The sequence below is a fragment of the Netta rufina genome (genome assembly GCF_964035555.1).
Source record: "Netta rufina genome assembly, chromosome: 2".
Lineage (NCBI taxonomy): Eukaryota > Metazoa > Chordata > Aves > Anseriformes > Anatidae > Netta > Netta rufina.
This window is the reverse complement of record NC_140124.1, coordinates 35,132,446-35,145,062: the sequence shown is the minus strand read 5'-3', so window position 1 is coordinate 35,145,062 and position 12,617 is coordinate 35,132,446. Positions and strand designations below refer to the sequence as shown.

Sequence of the window (12,617 nt, the reverse complement as noted above, 5' to 3'; positions counted from 1 at the left end):
TCTTAGGGATAATACCTAAGTACTATTAAGTATTATACATCATGTCGTATATTAGAGTTGCTTTTATATTTTAATATCTAAATTAAAAGAAACTATATTACTGAGGAATACCCTTTCATCTTCCTCCTCTCACAGGAGGAAGTAACTTCTCGCCCACATTCCCAGAATGAAAGATTAAAACTCAAGCAAGAGGCAAAGTAAATGACAGAGCCATGAGACCAGCGCAAACAAAGCCGAGCAAGGGGCACCTGCTGCGCTCAGCCTCGGGAGCTGATTCAGGCTGGGGACCGGGGTATCCAAGCTCATAAGTGAGCACAGCCCTCCCGGCTGCCTCGCTAGCAGCTGTGTTTCATTGCACTGAGGTTTCACCACCAGCCCATTGCTAGGTAGTGGCACAGGCAGCACGTTTGTCTGCTCTGGGATTGCCCGGTAATGGCACGTAGCCAGTGTTGATCTTCAGCTCAAGAACTACCCATCCACCCATCCACTCAGCCACCCACCTTTGGTTATCTCTAAAAATACAGCTAAATATCCGCCCTCAAGCTTTAGGAGGGAAGAGTGATTTATTTTTAGGCCTTGGTCATGACCGAAAGTCCTATCCAATTGCAGGCAAAGTCCTCAGCTGCACTTCCAAGGTTGTTCTGTCACCAGTATCAAATGAAACTTGCTTTCAAGGCTTCAGGTGACCAAGAGAGAGATCACAATTAAATCCTTAAATGCATAAAGATCTTTCCCACATTTTAGGTCTTGTTCCCAAAAGGTATGTCATCCATCTGGATTTGTAAGGAAAATAAACATGCAGGTGATGGGGGAAAGAAAGGGAAAGACATGAAGAATAGAGCTGTAATAAAGAAAGATGCTAGCTCTGGAGAGTTTATCAGTAACCGTAATAAACTGAAATACTTCCATGCTAAAATGTAAGTAGCACTTAGGCTTAGAATAGGATAATGCAGATTTCTCCTGGGGAGCATGGGCTGGATTTGCAGAAGACTCAGTCATATAGAAATGACCATATCGAAGAAGGTTGCTATAGCTGTTTCAGATTAAAGGATAACAAGCAGCAGAAAGCAACATTAACCTGTTTATGGAAGAAATATAACAACAGCCATACTGTATTTACCAACTGAAATGTCCTCCTAGTCCAGCAGCAACTTAGTTGGTGACTTGTGGTGGAGCCTCAGAGGATAAGAAAAAGAAGCTTTTGACTGCTTATTCCCTAGTTTTGGAGAAAATATTCTGAAAACTGTGTAAAGGTAGCATATGCTAATACATAAAAAAATAACATTCTGTGATGGCCACATCATTACATAGCCTGGCATTTACAGGATTTGAGTACAAGGTCATCATCATCACAGAACTACTGCTCTCATTGATGGGAATCAGCAACACACATCAGAAGTACAAACATTTCTGGAAGAGCAGGGGGCTCCATTTTCAGAGCACGGGTGTGCATCAGTAAAGCACCACAAGTCATATCAGCTGAAAACCCGAGCCCCAGACTAGCCCTTTGCTCCAGACCGAACTGGATGGTTCACAGCCAAAGTGCTGCGGGAGCCCAGGAGGGATACAAGCTGTGGACAGGCAGCAGTGGCTCTGGTCATGGGCTGAAGTTAGCAATCTCAGCACACCTAGCAAGGCAGCCCAGCTGACATGCAAAATCATCCAGCCACAAAACAGCTATCTTCATTTTTCAGCACTGTCACGTTGGCATTTTTTAGCTTTTAAGCGCGTTACAAGAGGCAGGCGTGCCCACCACCAACACCCTGTGTTGCAGCCAGTTTCACCTCCTCTGCATCCTACTCTAAAGCTGTTCCCCGGGTATTCAGGCTAACCCAGAGTGAGCAGACACCTTCTAGCTCACCTGGTCCAGCCAGTTTAATACCTGGGGTCAATCTGACAACATTCAGGTGAGGAGTCACGAGCTCTCCTCTGCAAAGTGCATACACAGGAGGGTGAAGACCGTAACCTTGGGTTGTTCAGGTCATGGCACATCCTTCTTCCTTTCATAAACCATGCTGGTTATCTGCTTCACCTTCCTCCTGCAAACCACCGTAAGGGTCTCCTTGTTAGAAAGTGAAAAATGTATGAAAAACATAAGCATTTTTAATTTAACTCTGCACAGCACTCAGATATCTGCAGACTGCTTAGCAATGTCCACAATAATTCAGCAAATCCAACTCATTTCCCAGGCTAAAAGTACCCACTGCACTAGTGTGGCACCACTGAAGCAGCGGAGTCACTTCATTGCTGAGCAGGACACAAGGACATCATCTAAAGAGCTTTTAAAAGAACAAGAGCTTTCCAAATCACCAGCAGAATTCGTAGGCCTTCCCTCCAACCACAACACTATAAAAATACGCACTTCCAAAAATCATGCCTTTGTGGCTGTGCTTCAAATTCTGACCTCCAGCTGTCACTGTCAAGACGCTTAGTTAACTGGTCTTCCCCTACAGGATTTCACTCCATTTGGTTGCTCGTTTACGGCCACCAGGTAGAAGACAACTCCTCTTTAAATACTATGCTGCCATTTTCTCTGTTGTGCTGCAATCTTCCCAGCTCTTAAGACCTGTTTAATCCAGAGAATGAATTTGATCCATTTAAAAAAACAATTATGAAAGAAATTTTCATTCATTCAGGAGAAACTTGAGAATCAAGTAATTAGCCAAATGTACCAATTTCCCCTTCACCCTCCACAATAAATACACAACGTGGATTACAGTGTCAGGTGTAGGTCACCGATATCCAGTTTCTGTAATATTATAGCACACTTTGAACTGCATGAGCTTAATAATACACTGCTGGACAGCAGAATGACTCACACGTCAAGCCTCTTTGAAGCTTCTAAGAGCTTAAAGATAAATAAGGAAGAAGTACCAAGAAAAGCGTTCACAGTACACGGAGGCATTGGGTTTCTTCACTCTCCTATTCCTATTAGTCTCTAATTGCAGACTTATTATTGCAGCTCACCCAAAGGCCTTCACATATATTCTGCAGCTTCAGTGGGTTGCTGATCCCAGAACAAGTTTTACATCGTTTTTCTCCCATTAGAAAATACTGATAAGGATAACTCTGGCAGATTCAGATTTAGGCAATGACTAGAGAGGGGAAATTGTGGGGAAAGACCCTGACAGGACAGTATGTGCCAGTCTTCATCTTGGTAACTAGTTATTACTCAGGGCTGATGTTTGTCACGATTTCCAGAAACTGTGTGGGGACTGCTCAAAATTCTCCTTCAGCTCAGACTTCTGTGCTCTCTGGGCAGCATATCAAGCTGGTCTGCCACGTTGGCCTACCTTTGTAACTCTTCCCAAAGACCTGGGAAGTGTGTAGTAAGTAGTGTGTAATAAAAAGCTTAAACTATACTACATGATTCTGCAGCGTGACAAATAGTAGGGTTTGTTGCTGGGGTGTTTTCAGACTGCCAGTCATAGATGAGGCAGTCCGAATAGAAGTGTCGGTGACCTTCAGGATAAATTCTTAATAAATATCCTTGCTTTAGGGAACTTTGCATATCCCTTTTCTACAAACTAAGAAAAAATGATAGATGCTGAAGTATCAGGACTCCAGAACACTGATTAAAATCGTCTCTCGTAAAATCTTAAATGCTGCTTCTGGAAAAGGGTCTCTGTTCAGAGAATGTATGGTTTGCTTCCTTCCAGAACTTCATGTTTCTTATAGGAATTAAATATTTTATATCATCAAAGCAAATTAAACTACCCTAAAAATATCATCTTCCCCAAGGTATCACTCTGCAATAGCTAAGTTTTACTTACCAAAGGAAAGATGGGTTGATAGAAGCTTTACTGCTGAATAAGCACAACAGAAATCAGCAAACACAACAAAGGCTTATTGCAACATTTCTTTTTGTCTCATAAATGCAAATGCTGACATCACCTGACCTTTTCTTTCCTGACTCACTCCTTGTAACATTTTGAATGTCACGTGGCAGAAATTTCTCATTTTTGCTTATTTTAAATGCTTTTAACTTATCATATGATTTTTCTCTACTGTCAAGCTCTCTTGCTGCTTAAATTGCTGATAGATATCACAACATGTCTTGTGTTGGCTTTCTTCCTGCTGGGGATTTCCTTATTCTAACAAAACCGTTATTTTTGTGAAGCACAACCTGGTCACATGTAGGAAGTGGTGGTGTTTGTTCTTGTCCCTAAAGAAGAAAGTGAAGCACAAGTGACAGTCCTGGTTGCAACCACAGCATAAAAACTACCAATCTAATCACGTGCACCTGGCGAGATGGACGTGCGAGAGCACAGATACAGTCAAAAATAAAATTATCAGTTAAGTAATTATGCCCCAAGACAAATCAATCCTGAACAGTCTCAATAACTGCAGCTCAAAGCAGCGGGGAAGATACATACTCAGCCAATATAGCAAGTTCACCAAGCATTTTGATCAGGTCTGTTCAAAATGCTGTGTTTCTTAGGTCTTTAAGATGACCGAGCCCTTAAGAGATCATTACAATGATCCAGCTGGATGTCCTACATGTGAGCAGTCCTTAACACAGGGGCAACTCATGCATGCTCTCTTCCACTGAAGAGCTCATCAGATGGCCCATCACTACTGCAAAAACTTAGTTGTGTTGCATCTGTGTTGCTGCACTCGTACATTGCACTAGTTTGTCAGCTAGATTTACTCATAGTTAACTATTTAATAACGTATTGAAGGTGAATTCAGCTAGGCAGCTTGCTTGTTGAACAGGCTTTGTTCTCTATCTCTAACTCTGTTAGCCTTTTGCTGCATGAAAACTATGTTTTGGAAGCAAATAGCTTTTAAATAATTTTACTCATTACTGAAGCAGACAGTTCTGAGGAGCAAACAGCATTTGGCAGGACGAGTTATTCATGAGAATGCCCGATAAAAAAGAAACTCAGACTGAAAATCAGTGATTCATCCATTACCACTGGATTTTCTGCTTTTCATTTCTATGTGCCTACTAAATATTACGATGTCATTTGGGGTACATTCACCTCAATTACAGTTCTTACCACTGTTACACCATGACCTCACAAGGTTGGCATCAGCCCCTGGCCAACTATCAGCATAGGAAGAAGTCTTCTAGTATGGAAAACTCCTTTCAGGAGCTAAGAGAGAAGAACAGGAGACATGACAAACACAAATAACGCGGTTATTACACTCATTCAACTCTGCCATCAGTCCTGTTTGCATATATGGCCAGATTTCCCTCTGTGGATGGAAGAAGGTCTCTTAAACTGGAACAACAGCGTCAATTTATATAATCACACCTTTAGTTAAATAAGCTGTAGCCTGGTTTGTGCGTTTGGACATATCTGAAGTCCCGGTTCGTGGTCTTACTGGCAAATCCTCAATAAGCATCCGTCTGGTGGCTGCTAGCAGTTGCCAACACCCATGAGCTCCTCCCCAGCTCTGCTGCCCCAAAGAAAGGTGAGGATGCTGTGGGAACAATGGCTTTCAGCTCAGGGTCACTGTTTAAACACACATCTCAAAACCAAACAGCAACCAAAGCAACTCAGCTACAGAAAGGTCCAAAATGGGCAGCAGCAGCCACACGTCTACTGTAGATGGAAAAGAGTAGAGGAATCCTCTTTGGATGAGGGGTTATCCATCCTAACCCATCACCACCAGAAACTTTCCTGAATAACTGATGCAATCAGGCTGCTATGGCTAACAGCCATGGAAATAACAGCACTCCTCAGAATTAAACTTTGCTAAAAATCCAGTCAATGGGTATCAGATACACCGAAACCCGTTATCATTTTCCACACTGCCTGCAGACTCACAGCTCAGATGGTTAGGGCAAGCCGGTCAGCACCCAGGGTTATAACTACGGAAGCTCTGGTGATCCTCGGTTGGTCAAAATAATTCTGCAATGTCCAGAAACATGCTAGTGGTCATCACTGTCATCGTCTAAGAACATTGGCAAGACAGTGCTGTAAGCAAAGGCAGGATCTTTTATGAGAGGTTAGACATATACTTGGAGAAACAGGACAAATAAATAAACTCCCAGTTTCATAGTCAGTTAAATTGCTGGGATTGTAAATGCCAAAGCTGCATTTTTTCCAAGCAGACTTGTTAGTCAAATTAAAAATATCTAACCCAAAAAGCTTGCCTTGGATAAGGAGTTCCCCGGCTCTGATGACGCTGGAGAACATGGAAAAATCAATTTGAAATAAAACCATTGCTTTTATCCATATATTATAATGTAACACATTGAGAGGGCTAGCTGCTCTCTTCCTGGCCAGCAGGCCAAAGAGATCTTCCTTCCAAATCCACCTGTGATTACCAGTGAAACAGCGGTCAGAAGGTTAGTCAGAAGGCTTAGTTTCTGTGCAAGGATTTGTGTGTCAAACAGTTCTCCATGAAATCCCCCAAAGGACATTTTGGCTATAAAACCCATGACTCTTGGATCTTACTGCCTCAAACCACTGTCACAGTCTGGGAGATGAAGGGACCACGTAAGCCAGCCACCTGGTTGCTTTCCCCATCATCTTCACGGCAGCCCCCACCTTTACAGATGGGAGACAAGGGGCTCTGATCTTACCCCGAATTTCCCCTCCTGGCTGCCCACCAGCCCTGCTGATTCAGCCCCACGTAGCTATACAGCGATCAGTCCTCACTGTGACCCACCAAATGTAAGGAAGCCTTAAATCCTCAGGCAGCAGACCAACTCGTGTCCCAGTCATCACATGCAGGCCTCAATATTTCACATCTGGATACACATCAGGGCACTTTGGGCTGTGCTCCTCCACACCATGAGAGATGAGGCTATCTGGCTGTTCTCAGTGTATGATCGCAATGACACCGCGCACTGATGGGACTGTTTATATGTGTGGATGCCCAGTGTGTCACGGGCTCTGGTATTACCAGAATGCTCCACAGCACACGAGGCCCACAGCTACGTATTTCATAGCTATTTCCCTTCTCCCTGTAAACAAACCCTAGCACGCAACTTCTAGCCTTGCTTCTGAATGCCTCCTGAGTAGAATTTAATTTCTTCTGGGAAGAAGCACACCGCTCCTGGGGAAACAAAGCCTAACCCTCTAGGAAGGCGGCTGAAGATCTCGTCAAACGGGTACCAAAGTCATGACTAACCCAAACCCACACAGCCCCATTATGCAATTAAAATGGCGAGGCTAATGGAGTGCCCCGAGTTATAACCCCGTGACTGCTGCAGCAAGGTAGGCCAGCAGCTAGGCCCCGGGGGAAAGGAGGGGCAGAAACGTGAACGCCAGGAGCCTGCTGACAGGAGGGTCAGGGTGTGCTGCTCCTCCTCGGCTTGGCAGCAAAATGGAGGCTTTGTTGTAGGAAGAAGAAAGGCACCTGTTCTGCCATGAAGTACAAAACACCTCTGAGTGAGTGTGTCTTGCAAGACAACTCTCCGGCAGAGAAGAAAGGGAGAGCAAGGAGTAATTTTCTCAAGCCACAAGACCTTTAAACACCAGGGAACGGGAATTTCTTCATACCACTCGGCACAAAAAGCCAACGCCAAAAGCAAACTGCATTCTCTTTCTAAATACAACAGTTGCAGTAACAAAATCATTCTTAGCTTATTTGTTCTTAAACAAATGAAACTCGTCAACTTGCACCCTGCCGAAGCACTCTGTGGCAATCCATCGTGTCAGTCACAAACACTGCTTTCACAAAGTTATTGGAGCAAAAAGAAATGCCTTTCAAAGTGATCGAGCCCTTCCTCTTGTGCCAGACCCACAGGGTCATGCTGAGTAAAGGTCTGAGCAAGGTTCAGGTCTACCGATGAATGTACCTCTCCTGGGTCACGTCCTGAGGGAGGCATCTGAAAGAACCTGTGCTGAAGGGCCAGCAGCCAGCAAACCCTGCCAGCCCACAGACACCTACCTGCATGACACCAACCCCAAGACGAAACCTGTTCAAAGAAAGGCTTTTGGTAGAAGAGAACAAGCAAGGATCGATATTATTTACACAACCATCCCCCAAGTAGTGAAGGAGCGCATAGAGCTGGAAGCGAGCACAGTGTAAGCAAAGAGGTTGGCAGACAGAGCATGGGCTACTGGCTTCTTTAGCACACACTCTGTGGAGAACATGACCAGCAAAGGCCAAAAGGAAATTGCTTTCTGGGACTAGAAAACCTTCTCTGGGACCAGAAACCCTTCAGGCACTTAAGGTTTCTGTGAAGACTTACCACTAATTAGACCTCAAGAAGAGAAACATCATTTTGAAGTTCTCTAAGTTGAATGAGAATCATCCAAGTAACATGGTGGGAAGTACAGGACCGTTTGCAATGTTTTTCTTGTATTTTGTTCTCTTAAGTCTCCCAACAATCCCCCTGTCCTGCAGAAACCCAGACAAGTAGGATTTGGATACCTAAATATATGTATATATATAATATAGTGTTCAGTGTCTTTGTGGATGCTCACTAGATATTGTACTTACTCTTCAGCTGCTGCCCAAGAAAAAGGTGGACCAGCTGCTGGTCAAGTGTCATGACACCAGCCTCATACAGACATCTGGGTCCCCCTGGACAGCCCCTGAATGGCCCCAGTCACCTGTGTCAAGGCAATGTGGTGCCACGTGCATGAAGATCCCTACACACTGCAGCCTCTCCCACCACGAGGCTCGGTCTCTGTGCTCAGACTGTCGCAGGGGGTCTTGGCTCTGAGGTCTCTCTGCAGTCCCTCCTCTTGTTCTTCCCCTCCTGCAGGGGCTTGACTTCAAAAGCCCAAAGAGCCGCTGACCACGGCTGTGAACATGTTGGAGCTTCTGCTGAGGAGCAGAGCATGGTGACAGCCTTTGTGCTCAAGTGCTGTGACCACTCATGCAGACACTACTGAGATGACAAGCTTTTATTTTTGCTTCCCTGTTTCCCAATGTCTCTCTGTATGCAAATCGTGAATGTTTCATAACCATATAAATTAATCAAGGGGGTGGTTTGTTTTTTTTTTGTTCCAAGCCGGGGAAAGCTCATTAAAAGCATTTCTATTCTTAAACACTGTGCAGATTTAGCAAGTAATATTACAAATACACAGGCCCGGTGCCAAATAGCATGCATCATACTTGTACATGTAGTTCTCTTTAACTATGTTTTTGTTTGTTTGTTTTTAAGAACAAGCAAATATAGCATGATTTGCTGCTCTACCCCAAGAGTTATTCCGCCAACAAGTCAGAAAATTCTTAGAGGACACAAAGCTGTGCTTTCCTCTTAGTATTTTTAGTAACAGAAAAACAAAGCAAGTTGCTGAGTTAGTTTCTTCAGATAATAAAAAGATACAAATGTCTAACAAGTGGAAAAAATAATCACAATATCCTAAATTAACCAGATCCTGCATTTATCTGCTTACAAAAAACAAAAGCTACTAAAACATACTACGCACCACATGCATGGAAGTAAGATCCATGTGATACATTGCAGAGACATGATTCACTGCACTTGTCACCTTTCCTATCCTACCTATCAACTCCCGGGAGGCAAGGAAAGCTTCCTCCAGCAGTCCGTGCTGCTGAGCAGATGCTCAGTGCCTTTTTTGGGATTAACTTTAAAAAACAACAAAACAAAACAAAACACCATCACCACCAAAAAAAAAAAAGAAAAGTACACACACAAAATGCCAGAGAAGTGTTTCCTTCTTTCATATGAATAAATTATAAAACCGGATTATAAAAGCAAAGGTTTCAGTTGCCTGAAATTATGGTAATGGGGAAAAGTACTGAGCAAAAATTGACTGAAATGGGGCTGCAAGCATGATTCAGCTCTTTACTGTCAGAAGTGCCCAACTTTTATACCAATGCTCTTGACAGGAATGTTTTATTGCACAAGATCAGAGGAATAGCAGAATAACAGGTGAAGCAAGCATATTTGGCAGGGCAGGTGCAGCCCTTGGGTGAGCAGGAATGCTGCTGTGTGCAGGGGGAATAGGCAGCAGGGGAAAGGAGGGAAGCAGCAAGAAGTGCTGCAGGGTTGCTCAGCTGGGAACAGGACGCAGGAAACTTCAAAGCAGCACCTGCCATGATCCTCTCTGGGTAGGAAAAGCTGTTTTTTAAGTGTCACGTGCAGCAGCAGCATGAGCAGTGTAGAAGTGTCTAGGAACGTCACCTTTGCCCTTACTATGATCTGGTCCTCACCCACACAGCGCTACTACCTTACACCATGTCACCAGTCCCCGCTGGATGGTGACAGTTCTCCAAGAGCATTCACATCACGTTTTTATCAGCTGATGATTCAGTGCTCTATCCATTCCCGTGCCTGAGAAATATTCTGTTTGAGCAAACAGCCAAGAGGTTTTTGCTCTATACCGCACATTGCTTCGGAAAGGAGACCCCAGAGCGCTCGGAGCCTGCAGCTGAGCACCGCTCTGCTGGTTTCAGACCCCAGCACTGCCCCTGTGCTGCAAGTGGATGTACAGAGCTGTGTCCAGGTGCTGCCTTGAGAAGAGCTGCTCTTCATTAGCTAACGTGGAAATGCACAACTGAAAACAACTTCTAAGTGTATGAAAGGTCAAAGGGAGAGGCCTTGAAGAGTAAGGGCAATGTTTACCCAGCTCTGCCTGCGAGGCAGGGAATGGGGGAAAAACAGAACCTGAAGGGCTGCCGGGATGGGATCCAGGCAACGTTTCATCAAACACTCTGGTGGTTCTGCTGCAGCTTTCTACCGGGCTAACCCTGACTGACTGAAGCATAAGCACATCTTTAAAGAGAAAAATGAGAAAAAGAAAAATGCAGCATGGAAATCAATTACTATCTTATGGAGCTGTAAGAATTATTGCGGCAGGTTCCGTCACAAAACACCTGAGTTTAGGAAGGAGTATCTGCTAGCTGGCAAATATTGTTTTTCAGTGGTGAAGAGGCATTAATCATTAATTCCAGCAGCCCAGCAAATAACTGCAGTTAGGCCATATAAACAGACATAAATGAAATAGGAGCTATGACACCCATGTAATTTATAATGGGTTTTCCACTTGTTTGAACATTAAGAGGTATCTTATTAAACAAATTTTTTTTTTTGGTCTGTGTTTAAAGTCAGTTGTTTTCCTTTTATTTCATAAATTCTTTGGGACCAATGACTGCCTGTTTGCCTGTGTCTGTGCCGCTTCTACCACAGGGCACAAGTAAATAAATAAGGCTTCTAGGTGCTACTTTCTTCTAATTACAGTAGAGCATCAGAGAGGTTATGTTGTTAGTACTTTAGTAATAATATTTGCAGAACATATTTCTGCTTTAAAAAAAAAAAAGGAAGCATTTTATTTCCGCAAATAAAATTTTGAGTCATAGTAGTCTATAATAAAGCTCACATATACTACAAGTCCTTAGAAGTATGTTCATACAAGTACGGTACACCGATATAAGATCTTCAAATTGAAATTAATTAAAGATAAATCCTGCATAGACTAGGAATAAAATATCCATGATATGCAACATGCTCCTGGATTTCAAATCACAAGTGTTACTCTCATCTTCTGCACCTAGAAGACACCAGTATTTCAGTTTTTCTGCGGGATGGCGTGTTCAACTTGGGTCACTCAGGCTTTTCCTGCATTACTTTCGGTTTCAGTTTCCCCCCACATGTACAGGAAGAATGTCCCCTCTACCCCGAGGTCCTGTCCATCTGACACACAAGTGGCAGACACAAACTCAGGCCACTGCTCCCCACCTGCAATGCCCATGGAAGGGACCAGACATGGGGCGACCGGGGCATGGCCGTGGGCCAGGCGGGGATCCCGAGCACGGGCCAGACCCTAACCCTCCATGGTGCCACTCTGTGCTCTGTGTGCCATCAGAATTTGGCAGCACGGCCCCAGCACGGTCCCACAGCAGAAGTGTCACACAGCTGGGGGGCTGTGAGGATGCCGGGCCAGCTCGGCGGGTGCGGGACGAGAAGCGGGGAGGCAGCCACCCCTCCCTCCATGCCTCCATCCGCAGGTCACCGTGCCCAGCTCCGCCGCCTGCCCATGGCAGAAGCCAGCAGCACGAAGGCTGCTGTTGGCACCTCCTTCCTTTTACAGGTTTTATGATGTTTTAAGCGTATCGCCACCAGCTCGCTTTCCACGCTCCCCCAAATCCTCAGCGCTTTCGGCAGCACGCGATGAGGAGTAAAAACAAGGCCGTCTCCGGATTAACACAAAGAGAAATACGATGCATGAAAAATTCATTATAATGCATTATAATGCATTAATACATATACATACAGCATATATTTATGTAACACGTAATTCCGTGCACAGAGTATCTGTATGACACAGCGCCCAGCTGCCCGGCGCTGCACCCTCACCTCGGGGCGCAGCGACCCCCCCCCCCCCCCCCCCGCCAGCAAGCCTCGGTAACGCACCCTGGGTCTGTCTGTCCGTCGGTCTGTCGGTCTGTCCGTCAGCCTGTCGGTCTGTCTGTCTCTCTGTCCGTGTGTCCGTCTTCACAGCCACCGCAGCCGGAGCCGCCCCTAGGCCGGGCGGTGCCTGGCACGTCAGCGGCACCGGGGCCCGGCCCCCGGCCCTGTCCGTGTCCCTGTCCCTGTCCCCGCCCGGCTGCCGCCGTCACCTGGGGCCCGTCCCCTCGGCAGGAGGCAGGGACGGGGACACCCGCCCCGAAAATGAGCGAAAAAAAGGTAAAATTGGGACTGACGGGGAGCTCCCTGCGCAGGCGTGGAGAGGGGGCCT

At 45.3% G+C, this 12,617-nt stretch overlaps 1 protein-coding gene across 1 annotated transcript in view; it reads right to left on the bottom strand.

Annotated features, from left to right (window-relative positions):
- The window catches only part of SNX10 (sorting nexin 10), a 37,548-nt gene extending 25,153 nt beyond the window's left edge, over nucleotides 1-12,395 (bottom strand). The window contains exon 1 of the mRNA XM_084282958.1: nucleotides 12,293-12,395. The gene's annotated coding sequence lies outside the window, so the exon portion shown is untranslated. The remainder of the gene's footprint in view (nucleotides 1-12,292) is intronic.
- Between the last annotated feature and the right edge of the window lie 222 nt (nucleotides 12,396-12,617).